This window comes from Capricornis sumatraensis, chromosome 4 (genome assembly GCF_032405125.1).
Source record: "Capricornis sumatraensis isolate serow.1 chromosome 4, serow.2, whole genome shotgun sequence".
NCBI lineage: Eukaryota > Metazoa > Chordata > Mammalia > Artiodactyla > Bovidae > Capricornis > Capricornis sumatraensis.
In genome coordinates, this window is record NC_091072.1 from 152031798 (window position 1) to 152048325 (window position 16528).

At 43.1% G+C, this 16528-nt stretch overlaps 1 protein-coding gene and 1 pseudogene across 3 annotated transcripts in view; both read left to right on the forward strand.

Moving 5' to 3' along the window:
• The window catches only part of ERC1 (ELKS/RAB6-interacting/CAST family member 1), a 245201-nt gene that overhangs the window by 188142 nt on the left and 40531 nt on the right, over window positions 1-16528 (forward strand). The window lies entirely within an intron of this gene.
• Window positions 819-1372, forward strand: LOC138078910 (large ribosomal subunit protein eL29 pseudogene; annotated as a pseudogene).

Genomic DNA, 16528 nt, shown 5'->3' on the forward strand with positions numbered 1-16528 from the left:
CCTGGAGAAACACGTGCTGTGTGATTCCAGGTGTCTGCTCAGCTCTAGGGAAGACCGCAGTAACCTCAGAAAGCAGATGAGCTGTCACAGCAGAGCCTGCTGGTCTCCTGCCACCTCCGCCCCAAGAGGGCCTGTGGGGGCAGACAGGTGTGTCCTCACCAGCCTGTCTCCCTCTTCCTCTGTGTTCAGGACCTTGCTCCTCGTCAGATCAGCAGGTCTGATCCCTGCGTATGTGCTCGTCCCCCTTCCCTCACTCACCCCCCATCCTCAGGACCAAAGACACCAGGACTTAGGGCTGAACTCTCTGAGCACAGGGCCCTCGTGCGTGACTGTTTGTTCCTCATGACATCAAGATTCCTTCTGCCAGACTCAGCATCACTCACACCAGTGTCAGGCCAGAGGAGGTGTGTGCCCAGGGAAGACCTAGCGGACAGCAGTGCCCCTGAGTGGACTCTGTCTGGGACGCGACCTACTGACCGCTCTGTTGTCCCCAGTGTTGGGCCCTGGCCACCAGCTCTGGAGCAGCTGGGAAAGCCCGTTCATCTGAGTGTTAAACTAGCTTAAAAGGGACATCTAGCAACTTCCCTGCAGTCCAGTGGTTTAGACTCCCCCTTCCAGTGCAGGGGACACAAGTTCCACCCCTGGTTCGGGAACTAAGATCCCACATGCCCTGGGGCAGCTATGCCTGAGCACTGCAACTAAGACCCAACACAATTAATAAATGTTTTTTTTTTTAAAAAAAAGGTGACCTCTGTAGACAAAACTGGAGCCTATTATACGGAGTGAAGTAAGTCAGAAAGAGAAACACCAATATGGCTCTTTCTCTTCTGGTCCCACGGGCTTCGGCATCTGAGGGCCCGGGTGCAGACATGGCCAAGTCCAAGAACCACACCATGCACAACCAGTCCCGAAAATGGCATAGAAACGGCATCAAGAAACCCCGATCACAACGATACGAATCTCTTAAGGGGGTAGACCTCAAGTTCCTGAGGAACATGCGCTTTGCCAAGAAGCACAACAGGAAGGGCCTGAAGAAGATGCAGGCCAACAACGCGAAGGCCATGAGTGCACGTGCTGAGGCTGCCAAGGCCCTCGTGAAGCCCAAGGAGGTCAAGCCCAAGATGCCAACAGGCGGCAGCTGCAAGCTCAGCCGACTTGCCTACATCGCCCACCCCAAGCTCGGGAAGCGCGCCCGTGCTCGCATCGCCAAGGGCCTCAGGCTCTGCCGGCCAAAGTCCCAGGCCAAGGCTCCAACCAAGGCCAAGCCACCTGCGGCTGCGGCTCCAGCTGCCAAGGGTGCCCAGGCCCCCACCAAAGCTCCGGAGTAGGGACCTTCATCTGCCAGTGTGAGGACAGGACTGGTGTGACCCCCTGGGCTGCTGTCTGCGTGGGGCTGGTGTCCTCCTGTGCTATTTGTACGAATAAATCTGAGACAGGATCTGTCAAAAAAAAAAAAAAAAGAAACACCAATATGGTATATTAATGCCATATATATGGAATTTAGAAAGATGGTAGCCACAACCCTATACGCAAGACAGCAAGAGACACAGATGTAATGAACAAGCTTTTGGACTCTGTGGGAGAAGGGGAGGGTGGAATGATTTGAGAGAATAGCTTTAAACATGTATATTACCGTATGTGAAATAGATGACCAGTGTGAGTTTGATGCGTGAAGCAGGGCACTCAAAGTCGGTGCTCTGGGACAGCCCAGAGGGATGGGATGGGGAGGGCGGTGGGAGGGAGATTCAGGATGGGGGGACACACGTGCTCGTGTGGGTGATTCACATCAATATATCGCGAAAACCACCACAATATTGTAAAGAAATTATCCTCCAATTAAAATTAATTAATTTTTTAAGTGACCTCTAATGTTGAAGGGAGAACAATAAAATGATTTTTCTTTCTATGACAAGAACAGAAACAGTTAAAGCCACAATGTCAGTGGACAAAGAAAGAAAGCAGCGAGTGCAGAGGTAGCTCGAGTGCTGTAGCAGCCGCTCTGGACACGTGTCCCTCTTGCCCAGCGCCACCCCCTGATGACGAGGCCAGCCTTGGGACCGTCCGTGTGTCCACTCCCCACGTGTCACCGAAGTCAGGTGCTTGGCTAGGGCGGTCATTCCTTGGAGGACACGGTGTCCGGCGTGGCCAGAGGAGCCTCCTCTGTGTGCGGCCCTGGCCTCCTGGCTCCGTCCTGTACCTGCTGTGTCCACGAGCCACGCTCCCAGCTGTCCTGTGTGCCCTTATCCCTTTTTTGGCGAGTGGAACCTGTCTGGTTAGGATATACTGTGTCCAGAAGTTGACAGAATAGACAATTACTGATCAATCCCTGCTTCATGACTCAACTGCCTGTACTGACTTGGTCAGATAAATGTGCTCATCTCGTTTTAATTATCCTGCCTCCGTTCAGTCCTAGATTCTTACATATTAAGTCTTCAGTGTACATACTTCTTCCCCTAAACCACCACAAACATTAGGATCAGCTCCACGTTTCCTGCCAACAGCATCCAGATTTCTTTGAAAGGAACTGGATGCAAAGCGTTTTCCGTTCCCCGTCCTCCCCGCTGGAATGGCCTCCTACTTCCTCAGCTTAATCTCTGCTTTAATCTTCACTTCAAGACTCATCTTTGTAGTTTGGAATTTCCTAGCCATGGAATCAGTTCCTTACCTTTCGGAAAGCCAGCCTTTGCTTATTTTCACTCACACGTTTGTCCCCTCTTGGGCAAAAGCTGTCCCGGGAGGCAGGCACTTTGTTTCATTTTTTATTGGAGTACATTTGCTCTACAGCGCTGTGTTAGTTTCTGCTGTACAGCAAAGTGAATCAGCTATGTGTATCCACGTATAGTAGGTTCTCATTATTGGTTCTCTGTTTTATGTATAATAGTGTATTTGTGTCAATCCCAATCTCCAAATTCATCCCCCACACACATCCCACTGCCCCTCTTGGTGCCCCTACGTTTGTTCTCTACATCTGTGTCTGTGTTTCTGCTTTTCAAATAAGATCATCTACCTCCAACTTGTTGTGACCGTGCAAGACATGAGCCCCCTGTCTTGCATACGCAAGCACCCATTCCCCCCACACCGAGAATCCACGTATGTGAAGCTCTTTTGTAACACACAGCATCATATTAGTTTTCAGGGTGCAACATAATTGTATCTATGTATGTATGGTGGTCAGTGTACATCTATCACCACTTTTTTTTTCTTGTGATAAAAACTTTTAAGATCTTGACTCTCAGCAGCTTTCAAATACACAGTGCAGTGTTGTTACCATTATCACCATGCTCAACATCACAGCCCCAGGATTTAATAACTGGAAGTGTCTACTCTTTGACCCCCTTCATTTATAAATCTCTTGATATCTAAGTGTTGGACACAAGTTTATTCTTTTGGTTTTCTTAACGAGTCAAGTCACAAACTTCCTCACTTAGCCTCTCTGGGTCTTCTCTTCCTCATCTGTAATGTTGGATGGATAGATAAAATTGATTTTGAGGTCTAGAGTCTATATTTTCCAATTTTTGACAAGTCAGTGTATTTACCTGTAGCTGTATTATCTGCTAACTGCTGATGTTAGGGACAGTTTTAAAAGAAGCAGTTGTAAAGCGTAAGGGAACACATATGTAAGGATTGTTTAAAACTGTCTGTAGACATTTGCTCATCTTATGAAAGTAGTAAATATTGCATTTTAAAGTTTGAAAAAAATCCTGGTTACTCACTATCCCCCTGAAACCTTTTTCGTATCCTACAAAGAAATGGATCCCATTTTGATGAGTTCTGCCTGCCTGGAGTTCGGTGGAATCCAGAGGCTGGGAGACACAGGGAAATCTGAATTCCTCCCAGGCTCCTTCCTTCCATCTGTTCCGTCTCTTTTGTCATCAGTTCCAGATGTAGGCAGACTCTTCACAGAATTTGATAAGACCCTCTCTTCCCCTTGTTTCGAGCATCACATCTTGCTCGCCATTCCTGTTGTCAGACTGCTGCCTTCTGTGCTGCCGCGGGGAATTTATAAATCTTTCTGATCCCTCCTGAATCGTCTCAGTGCAAATAAATCAGCCTTGATTTCCTGCCCCTCTGCACGTGCCCCTCCCGTTCCTGCCCCCTCGCTGTCTGTCAGGTGGCATGATTTATAGCTGCTTCCTGAGCCCCTTGACCTTGGTCTGAGGATCTCATTAAGCGTGAGTAAGAAGACAGGTTCAGGGTGATTCACCTTTCTCCCACTCAGCTTCTCTTGGTAGGAATCAGATCAATATGCTCCACAGAATCTGTTCCTGCTGCCTCTTTTGGTCTCTTTGAAAGAATGTGAATACTTATTAAAAGTGAATATGGAATTAAGTGATACTTGTAGTCAAGGAAACAAGAGGAGTGATGGTAGATAAACTGTAGCATTAACCATCACAGAGCACCCTTCCCATGGACAGCCCTCACGACCAAATTAAACTATCTGTACTACTGTCTGGCTTTCTTGAAAAAACATTCACAGATACGAATATCCAAATTTTATTGAGTTGAAGCTTGTTTTGAGTGCTTCACACAAATTAAGTCATATAATTACACAGAAACCACCCTGTGAAGTACAATTATCCTTTTTGTACAGAGACGATGCTGAGAGAGCGAGAAATTTGCCCAGAGTCACATGGCTAGTAAGCGATGGAGCTAGGATTCAGAACAGACCATGTCACTCCGCTGCCAGCATTGATGATTGCTACACCAAAATGTGTTGCCATCGTCACAGGCTTTCGGTTAGAGATTTCAGTATTCTTTGTGTGTATTAGTTACTCAGTCATGTCCAACTCTGCGACCCCGTGAACTATAGCCCACCAGGCTCCTCTGTCAATGGAATTCTTCAGGCAGGTATACTGGAATGGGTTGCCATTTCCTTCTCCGGGGAATCTTCTTGACTCAGGGATCAAACCCAAGTCTCCTGCATTGCAGGCAGATTCTTTACATCTGAGCCACTCAGTAGCATTTAGCTATATCAATAATAACCCAGTAATTCTGTCTCCTGATAAATAGCACTTTAGTAAATTCTTTCCTAAGTTACAGTGAAAAATTTGCATACAGGACTGTGCTCAGTCTGAAAAATTTAGAATCTCAACAGGCCAAAATCTCTTCCCCACCTTATATCAAAAGATATGTTCTCATTTCAACAGTTATTTTAGAAATTGTTGACTGAATGAGAGAGAAGTCTAATTGAGAACTCAGTATCTGAAATCAGATAGACTGATTCTTAAGCAGCCAAATTTGAAAAGCTATGTGCTTAAAACCCTAAATTACCGTCACAAATAACTCTGGTAATAAAATACTGTTACTATCATATCATATATGTACATGAGCAGAGAAATGGAATGGGTGTGTCAAGAAAATGGTGTGTGCAAAAGTGGAAATAGCAAAGAGAGAAAATCTAAAGAGAAACCAAGAAAGAAATTCTGGAGCTGAAAAGTACACTAGCCAAAATGAAAAATTCACTTAGAGGGGTTCAGAGCAAATTTGAGCAGGCAGAAGGATCTGTGCACTTGAGGATAGGATAATGGGAATTATCAGGGCTGAGAAACAGAAAGAAAAATGACTTAAGAAAAGTGAACAGAGCCTAGAGACCCCTGGGGCAGCAGCATGTGGACCAGCATGCACATCATGGGAAGGAGGAGAGGGCGGGAAGGGGCGGGGAGAATATCTGAAGACATAATGGTGAAAACGTCCCATATTTGCTGAAAGACAGGAAATTCCAAGTTAGGTGAATTCAAAATGAGGCACATTATAGTCAGACTTTCAAAAGATGAGGAGAGAAATCATCACATACAAGGGATCCTCAGTAGGGTTTTCAGCAGATATCTCATCAGAATCTTTAAAAGCCAGAAGATGAAGACTTCTCTGGGGAGACTGATATATTCAAAGAGCTAAAAAAAACCAAGAATCCTATATCCACTAGAACTATCCTTGAAAAATGAGGGAGAAATTAAGACATTCTGAGTTAGGCAAAAGCTGCAGGAGATCATGACCATTAGATCTGCCCAACAGGAAATGCTGACGGGCTTCCTGCAAGGTGAGATGAAAAGACACCAGACAGTAGTCTGAAACTGGCATGGAGAAATAAAGACCTCAACAGAGGTAAATACTTGGGCAATTATAAAAGCTAGTGTTGTTGTAACAGTGTTTTGTAACTGTAGGTTTTGTTTTCTACATGATTTAAGAAAATGAAACCTACACGCACAGGTGTAGGCATTCCAGGGGTGACTTTGGTCCTCGGCTGGAGTGTGACTACCACCAAAATAGAGCTACAGTTTGGGCTGATTAGATGAACCTGGTTGCAGACACAGGTACCCGTAGTGATGTGGCTGCAGAGATGTGAACTGGATAGGCTGTTCTGACCCAGAATGTCCTGGAAGCTGCAGCTAAGAGTTGGGTCACCTTCTGACACATGCAGGCCCCATCTCCTAGTCCCCACACCCCTGCCCGAGTTCCCAGTCTGTTCCGGGACTGGGAGGAAATCAACCAGGGCTTGCTGGTGGAAGAGAGGTGCTCCATGGCAGGCTTTCCGACTTCTTCTGACCCTTCACAGCCCAGCTGTGGTCACTAATCAGCTGCTCCCAAATGCCTCCGTCTGTTGGAAACAAGGTTTTCCGGCCCCCCGTGCCTTTGACCACAGTTATCTTTGCTCGTTCAGTTCGAGAACCAGCTCGTTGCTGGTTCTTACTTTCATGTGTACTTTTTTATTGACTCCTAGATGTTTGGAGTTTCACGCTGTGTGACTCTGGATCCTGTGTAGACCTCCTCTTCATGTTTACTCTGTCCCCCAGCCCCAGTATCTTATTGATGTGTTTCAGAAAATGATGCCTCTAGTAGCAGGTGCGTTTTGCTGTCTTTTTATTCATTCACTAAGTCGTGTCTGACTCTTTGCAACCCTGTGGGCTGCAGCACATCAGTCTTCCCTGTCCTTCACCATCTCCCAGAATTTGCTCAGACTCATGTCCATTGAGTCAGTGATCCATCCAGCCATCTCATCTTTTGTTGCCCCCTTCTCCTCCTGCCCTCAGTCTTTCCCAGCATCGGTCTTTTCCAGTGGGTCAGCTCTTCTCATCAGGTGGCCAAAGTATTGAAGCTTGAGCATCAGTCCTTCCAATGAATTTTCAATGAGTTTTCCTTTAGGATTGACTGGTTTGGTGTCCAGTTTCACTAATTTATTCAGCCACTAATTCCTTTTAAATGATCCTTAATGATAATTCATTCCTTATTAGAATCAATCTATGCCTGGTACTTCTTGTTTATTTCTAGAAATCAAAGTTTTTTCAAATACTTAAGTTTATTGAAATGATCAGTGAAGTATTTCTACAGCTTTAAGTATAGGAGATCAGTTTAATTAAGTTTTTTTTTTTTAAGAAAGGCCTGATTTTAATAAATGTCAGGGTTATTTTCCTTTACACAAAAGACTAAAAAGCTGTTTAGCTCAATTTCACACACACACAAAAGTAAGTTTGGAGACTAGAGAAGATACCTAGAATGAGTTGGTCAGTGTTTGTTGATTCCAACAACTTAAGCACGTATAAAAGTTTGTGAGAGCACACAGGTACAGAGAAATCCTTTCGTGGTGAGGTCTCAGACAGGAAGACAAGCTGGAGCTGAGGGTCTGGCCCTATGTCAGTTGCTGTCAGTGTGGGTGGTTTCCATTAAGAACCCGAATGCGTTCGCATCCCCAGGTTTGTTTGAAGGTTAGTGTACGTGCACGTGAGTGTACGATTTATAGTTAACTGAGTCAGTTCCATTCGTTCCTTTTCCACACATGGACCATGGTTTTGTAAAAAGAAAGCATAAAATTCCCTCAGAACTTCTCACTTTAAGAATTTTGATCCTTCTTATCTAAAATGCATCTTTTATCTTGTGTGTGTGTATGTGTGTTTAAAGTGCTTAGAATTTTTGAAGATTACCCTGCTGCCTGCTTGGCTGTTTCTCAGACAGGGAAATGCTTTTTTTGTTTTTAATGAAAAGCATTAAGTAAATGTGTTTACTAAAGGAAAGGGTGTCTTTTTGAAGGGAGAATACTGAACTTTTCCGCTTTGCAGCACAAAATTGTTGGGTTAAGATGAATTGTAATTGATACCTGTGGTTTGTGCCACCATCCTTGGGAAAATGATTTTTTTAAGATTCTGTTTGATACCATCTAAGATTTTTTTTGAATGGAGGGGATCTGTCTTTTCTGTTACATGTGAAGGAATATAGTGTCACTTCTCTTTTTTTGTGGCCCCCATATCTAAAATTTTAACTGTGTGTGCATAGCCACCCAGATGGCCTGATCCATAGACGTAACTCTATGGTAGATGCTCTTGGACCCTGGCCTTTGTTCACTGGTTTCTAGAATAACAGAAAACACCTGCCTACATTATCTTCTTTCCTTAGATGTGACGGTGAGTCTCACTGTATCTGGCTAGCATTCCCTTAAATATTTTGCAAAATGTGGGGCTTCTGTTTCTTTAAAAACACAGACAGCTGGAAGAAATGCTGCTGGTAACCTTAAAACTCAAATAGGGTTGCTTCAGGTTTATTGCAAAGATGAAAAGTGTGTGCTAGAAAGTGAGGCAGTGATCAGGAATAAAGTTTCAATCGCACTTTGTTTTAAAACAGTCTCATTTCAGACATTGGTTTGGGTCAGTTTAGCAAGTTGGCCTACGAGCTATTTCATTCCTGGAACTCTGTGGCTTTGTGGATCTGGCTCTCAGTTTTTACCTTGGTGTACTGCAGTTCCACACCACGGCCCTGCCAGAAACAGGACAGCGCTCAAAACTTAGAAATTCTTACAAAGTGTCTTTTAATTTTTAAACACTGGATATATCTTTATCTTCATGTTAATATTCATTGAAAAAGAAAAAGTATAGGCTGCTGTCCCTCCAGAGTTCAAAGTTAAAGTCTGCATGGCATATAGGAAAGAGTTAGACATACCTAATAAGCAGGACTATGTATTAAGATTAATAAATAAATACTTTACTGTGGCTAAGGAGAAAGGAATATGTGATTGTCTGTTGGGGAAGCAAGGAGACCCACACAAACCTTTCTGAGAACTAACGAATGAGTATATTATAATAAGATGAGAAAACCTAGGCTCTTTATTATTTTTTTAAAAAGGCAAGTAGAAAGTTTACTGTGTTTGTTTTCTTTGCTTTCTACCAAGAGTGGGGAAAAAAGTAGGGTTTTGGTAGGAAACACAGAATATGTTGAAAGAACAGACATCCTATGAACCTAAAGCCATAAATGGTGACATATCCAAGAATACCCTTGAGATGAGAGAGGAAGATTACATGAAACCTTAAGAAAAAAAATCCCCTGAATACCAAAACAAATACCCGAATATCCGTAATCAAAAGTTCTCCTTTTTCTTACATAAATCAATTTGTATATGAGGAAATCAAAGGAAAGAACTTTGTGAAGCTAGGAAAACCAGAGTGCCTGGATTCTGGGGTTCTTTTTGAAGCTATTATAAGTAGCAGCAGTTATGTTTTTATTTGAGATAAAACTTTGCTGGTTAGTTAAGATGTCCATTTTCTTTTGGCTGAGACAACTCATTGTGGTAATAATGCTGGATTTTTCATAGTTTTGAGAAATTTTGTTTGGTAAGCATGTCTATTTTTAATTAATACAAATGGGAAAACAGCATTATTTAATAAAGATAATTTCATAGAAAAAGCTTTCAAAATATAAAACTCATTGCTGGAAGAATAATAAAATACAATCCCAAATGCACCAACTTTAGAAAATAGATTCTTGAATTTGACAAACGTGTTAAAAGGACTATATAGATACATATGTGTGTAAACACACACACGTACTAGCGATTTTACTAGGCACTGGGTTGACACGTGGCTGGAGAGCTTGTCCCAGCCCTCACAGACTCAGTCCATGGGAAGAAGAGACATGCAGACAGGTTATTAGAATCTGACAGATTCAGAGAATCTGAAATGCTTTTTGTTCCCAACCTAAAGATACTGGATAAGCATTAACCCCCTCTCAGAGTCTGTGATGTGTGATTGAACTTATTGGCAGAAGAGGAAGGTGTCAGAAGCAAAGACAGTGTGCACGAAAGCAGCAGCAGCCCTAGGGTGCTGTGACCAGCTGTGACCAGTTCAGGTCGGGCTGGGTTTTAGTGTCCGCACGGCAAATGGAGATGGAACATGACGATGACGTGAACCAGGAGCTGAAACTGAACCTCTGCCGGTGCTGGGACATCAGAGGAGCGCTGTTCAAGGGGAAGGAAAGCAAGGCCAATTCAGCCAAACTTTTACTGCCAGTGAATGAGAAAAACTTTCCTCTGCTGTGACCCTGGGAAGGATCCCCAGGTCCCCAGTAAGATGCCACAATTTCCAGCAGATTTAGAGTACCACTGGGTGTGGGAAGTTCCTACCTGAAATACAGATAGATTTTCACAATTAACAGAATAACATTACACAGAGTAACTGGGCATGTGCTACTATGGTGTTTGCTACAGTGTTTGTAATAGCAGTAGAGTGGAGATAACCCAGGTGTCCAGCAGTGGGTGCTGGTTGAATCAGTTACAGTACATCTGACAGAATGGAGGGAGAGATGGAGCCGTTTCTAGAATACATTGGTAAATGAAGAAGCAAGATGCAGAATAGTGTATTTAATATTCTACTTTTAAGAATATTATTTGTTTGGCCATTCTGTGTCTTACTTGCAGCTCCTGGGATGTAGTTCACTTGTAGTTCCCTGATTAGGGTGGGACCTAGGCCCCCTGCACTAGGAACACAAGAGTCTTAGCCACTGGACCAGCAGGGAAGTCCAACTTTTCCTATGAGGAAGGTGGGTGATTGCAGAAATGTTTGTGAGAGTGTATGCTTGCTTACAGTACATAAAGATTTAAAGATGAATTTAAAGTTTACCGCCAACATTTCCTATGAAAAGAGGAAATAAATAGAATGGAGAAGCAGGGTTGAAAGCAAGTCTTCTCTGAAGGGACCTAGTTTTATATATATAGTTTTGACCCTAGAATCATATGGATGTTTTACATAAATAAAAATAAAATCATATCAGAAAGTGGGGAAAGCAATTCTTGAGCTTTGTAAACAGATGAATCTAGATATTTGTTAAATTGTTGACATAGCCACATAGAGCCTAGGATTATTTCAGCTAACTGTGTATATTACAGATCTTTCTCTGTACATTCTCAGTAAGATACTCGCCAGTGAGAAGAAAAATAATGCAAAGAAATTTTAAAGCTCATCCTGAAGGCATATTGATAGTGGTTACATTGGTATTGGTATTTTCAAAGAATCATTCTGATGGATAAAGCCAATAAAAGCTAATCACATCATTATTGTAAGGAACCAAGGTTTTTCAGCTTGAGAGGAAAAAGGATATGTAAAGTATAAAATCAAAGAGGTTAAATAAAAACTTATTCTTTAAGGGTCAGATCTAGACTCTTAAATCTAAATTGGAAATATTACTGTTCATTCATAATCTTCGTCATCTTTACAAAAAAGTGTTTCCCAGCTTTGAACTGAAACAGCCTGGAAGCAGCAATAATCCTGCAGCCCTGAGCATCCTGACCCGCTGATGTCCTGCTGACCAAGTGAGCTCTTCGGTAAAATGGCTGATTCTAGACCTGGAGCAAGAAATGGACAGACAAGACGAGCTTAGCGCATACTTGCCAGAATGCAGGAGTGGTGTCACGTCCAAGGACACGAAGTCTGCCACGTAGAAAATGCGCAGGATGGTTCTCCTTTCCCGTTGAGATCCTAACCAGGACCACGATTAAACTACCAACCTTGTTTCTCTAAAAAGCAAAACAGGATTGGTTGGGGGACTTCCCTGCTGGTTCAGGGGTTAAGACTTCACCTCCCGACACAAGGGTGCAGGTTCCATCCCTGGTCAGGGAGTTGGGATCCCACATGCCCCATGGCCAAAAAGCCAGAAGGTAAACAACAGAAGCCATGCTATACCAGATTCACTAAAGGCTTTAAAAATGGTCCACATCAAAAAGAAAAAAGATCTTAAAATCAGTAGGAAGCACATTTTTCTATTCTAGAGCTTGCCCTCTAGTTGAGAAAGTAAAATAGTGTGTGAAGGCAGTCTGACAGTGACAGCTGTTGGGGTGAATTCAGCACAGTTCTCTCTCCTGATCCGGCTCTTGTCCTCTGCCTCCCGCACTGTTCCAAGGGAGCCCCCCCAGAGCTGTCCAACCAGTGGAAGAGGAACTTTCCCAGCTAGAAAGATAAATGAACAACTCAAGAATAATTCACAGGACTTCCCTGGTGGCTCAGTGGTAAAGAATCCACCTGCCAGTGCAGGAGACACTGGTTTGATCCTTGGTCCAGGAGGATCTCACATGCCACGGAGCAGCTAAGCCCGTGCGCAAGTACTGAGCCTGTGCTCAAGAGCCCAGGAGCTGCAGCTGCTGGGCCCACACACTCTTGAGCCTGGCTCCGCAAGAAGAGAAGCCACTGCAATGAAAGGCCAACATACTGCAACTAGAGAAGGACGTTGCAGCAGTGAAGACCCAGCACAGTCAAAATTAAATTTAAAAAGAATAATAACTAATTTATACTTTGTCATGTAATGAAGTTTAAAATAAAGCTCAAAGGTAATTTGTTGAAATTTTGTAAAGTTTATCACCAATGCTGTGTCGACCCACCTGAAAATAATGGAGATGATGCTTTTTTCATTTTATATATCAAATACCTGAAATTCACTATAATGTTAATAAAATGATTTCCAAGGTTCGATGAATGTAGGCAGAAATCATTTTATTGCTTTCTTTAAGATAATTATAATTGGATATAATGCTAATTAGTAAGGTTAAGTTTTATTTATATGTTTTCTAAAATATCTCAGAATATTTCTAAGTATTATTCTCTCTTAAGCTCATTTAGGTAGGTTAATAGCATTCTCAGAAGCCAAAAAGCAAAGATTAGTGAGCAACCAGATAACAGATCAGAATTCAAACATTTTTTTAGTACCTGGGTTTGGATCACCAACATACACTGTTTCTGAGCCTAACTAAAATATTTTTCTGTGAAGTGTCATTTCTGAACTGCCGTATCTGAGCACTGATGTCTCGGTCTCAGAAGAAAAGCTTAGCAGTCTAAACAAGGAGCTCCTTTTCCTCTGGGAGGGTGGTGGTGGCTTAGTCGCTCAGTCATGTCTGACTCTTGTGACTCCATGGGCTGTAGCCCACCAGGCTCCTCTGTCCATGGAATTCTCCAGGCAAGGATACTGGAGAGGGTTGCCATTCCCTTCTCCAGGGGATCTTCCTAGCCCAGGAATTGAACCCAGGTCTCCTGCACTGCAGGCAGATTTTTTACTGAGCTACCAGCGAATTCCCTGCACGGGTATGTATAACTATACTGAGGTGCACGTTTATGGCTTACAAAGTTTATTTCAGCAAGTTTCTTCCCATCTTTTTTTTTCTTTACTCCTTCAAACAATCTTATCCTTCATGTGAGGGGACCAAGGGAGTCCAGCTGTCTGCACAGGCACGTGGCATGGTTCAGAAGGGAAGCTATTTGGCTATAAAGCACCTTTCATGCTTGCTGGCTTATCTTAAGAAGAGCGGTACAAGAGCTCCTTGAGAACAGTGTCGTTTACAGGGTCTGTATAACATCTACTACTGTGAGCTATCGGGTGCTTAGCGCTCAGCCTCTGTCTGTGCAGGGAACAGACTTCACACCAAATTAATGAACCTTAGGCCTGGGAACCCTGGATCAACTTGGATACACCTCAGGTCTTTCAGAAGTGGATTCGTTCTTGTATCTACTTCTTCATTCGCTTACATGAAGTAAGTAACCTTTGGTCTTATCTATCCGTTCTTCTTGGAGGCTTTCAGCCTCATGCCTCAGAGATACTTGAGATACATCCTGCCCTGAAAGGGGATTTGTGTGTGTGCTTTATCAGTTCTTCACTAAGTTCCTAAACTTGCGCTGGGTATCAGGCCTTCAAGATTGTGTGTCACGTTCTAAGATAATAACTGTTCAAGTGTACTTCTGCCGCACATTCCTCTTAAAGTTGACGTGGCGGTGTTTCTGGTGTGCCCCTGCCCTTTGCTCTTCCCTCCCTCATTGCAGAAGGTTCTCCATCGGTCACGCAGCACCACGTGATGTGAGAAGCATTCCCCTGCGTGTTTTCAAGGCCACTCCAAGTCGTCTCAGAAAAGAAATTTGATATCACAGACAATTTTTTGATAAGGATTTTCTCTGCTGTCATTATATCCTGGAGGGAGGAATTGGCTACAAATGTATGTATATGTTTTTCAGTAAAAATCTAGAGAGCCCAAGTGCCCAACAGTATGGGGCTCATTAGGCATCCATTCAACTGAACACTGTGCAGCCGGTTAAAATTAGAGTTTGTCGTTCAGTCGCTTAGTCGTGTCTGACTCTTTGTGGGTCTCATGGACTGCAGCACACCAGGCTTTCCTGTCCTCCACTGTCTCCTGGAGTTTGTTCAGATTCATGTCCTTTGAGTCGTTGATGCCATCCAGCCATCTCATTCTCTGCTGTCCCCTTCTCCTGCCCTCAGTCTTTCCCAGCATCAGCGTCTTTCCCAGTGGCCAAAGTATTGGAGCCTCAGCATCCTTCCAGTGAATTCACAGTCCTTCCAGAGAATATTCAGTGTTGATTTCCTTTAGGATTGACTGGTTTGATCTCCTTACAGTCCAAGGGACTCTCAAGAGTAGATTTTTAGAGTAATATTTAATGACATGGAATGTTCATAATAATGGGGATAGCTAAAATTAGTTGGATATTGATTTTATGCCAGGTGCCTTTGTAAGAGCTTATGTTAGTAACTCGGTTGGTTAACCTTCACAGCAGTCTTATGTGGAGAAGGTATTGCTATGCACATTTTAAAGGAGAGGAAACTGAGGTTCAGAGCATGTGAGCAGCTTGCCCAACTGAGCTGGCTGGTAAAAAGCAGAACTAGAATTCAGGCCTGGACAGTTTGGCTCTAAAGCCCCTGCTTAGGCATCATTATGTGAAAAAAAGTACCAAAGAAGAATCTCTGCAAACTTTTTTATAGAACTAGACAAAATGTCTTACATTTACCAAGAAAATGTTTTCAAGATACCCAATCAGATTTTGACAAAGCAGAATTGGTGAAGAAGGACATGTCTTACCAGATGTCAAAATATACTGCACAATAATCACAATTTAAAAATACTGCATTATAGCAAAAGCAAAGACTAAATCAGAACATGCTACTATTTATGTTCATAGGAAAGAGACTGAACGGATTCACGTAAATATTAACAATGATTATCACTGGTTAGAGGGACTTAGGGGTAATTTTTTTCTCTGTATGTTTCAAATTATCTACAGTGAACATTTTTGAATCGTATAACATTAGCAAATGTATTTTTAATGCTTTCAGAACCTCAAGTTTTAACAATATTGCTGTTTGATCATATGCACAGGGTTCTGTGGATTTTCTAAATTGCTTACTCTGCAAAGTAAATTCTCTAAAATGTTTTATAGATGTGTGTATGTGTGTGTGTGTGCGTGTGCGTGTGCGTGTGTACATACATTCACTTAGGCCTTAAGTTAAACAACCACACAGAATCCAATCTCCTCCTACATTCTAGTGAACTTGGAGGAGAGGCCATGAGAGAATAATCTGCTTCCAGTCTTAGGACTAAAGAGAAGGATTTCAGAATCTTCAACTCATTTCCAAAGCCTGAATTGTTTATTGATGGTATAAACAAAATGGTGATGTCATTGAATTTTAATATGTCGCTTCTGTCCGATCACCTTACTGAACTCTATTTTAAGTTGTAATCATTTTTCAGATGATTCTCTGGATTTTTCTCGGTATATAATCATTGATTTACAGATAAGGATAACTTTTCCTCTGGTATTTATGGTCTCTGTGTTAGGTAACATCTCCCCCAAATGGAATAGTTGTTAAAAAGGATGAGTAACTCTCACAGTAACCTGGCAAGATGGGTCCTGCCCAGCACGAAGTGAAAAAATAGGGTCACAGTGTTCTCTCCCATGTGTGATGTCATCTACTCTTTATTTTAAAAAATAAAAACAGGCACTGCATAAAGTGCTTAATTTAAGGAAATTACTCTTCCGTCCAGAATTCCCATGCCAGTTTAGGTGCCTGTCTTAGCCTGCTTGGGATGCTGTAACAGAATACCCACAGACTGAGTCACTTCAACAGCAGAAATTCGTTTTCTCACCCACCTGGAGGCTGGGAAATCCAAGGTCAGCGTGCCAGCTGACCCAGTTCCCATGAGAGCCCTCCTCCTGGCCCTCGGAAGCCCCCTCCCCACTGTGTCCTTTCCCATTAGAAGGACCACAGCCCCATCAGATCAGGGCCCCACCCTGATGACCTCACTTCACCCTAATCAGCTCCCACAGACTACCTCCATTCGCAGGGAGGCATGTGAGGCTTACGATCTCGGTGTGGGTTTTGAGGGGGCACAGTGCAACGTGTAGCTGTGCCCGAGCTTCCCCCCACCCACCACCCAGTATCCTCAGAAATCCTATGTTCAATTTATTTCAGACAGGATTCATTATGCCCTTTCTCGGCACATTTT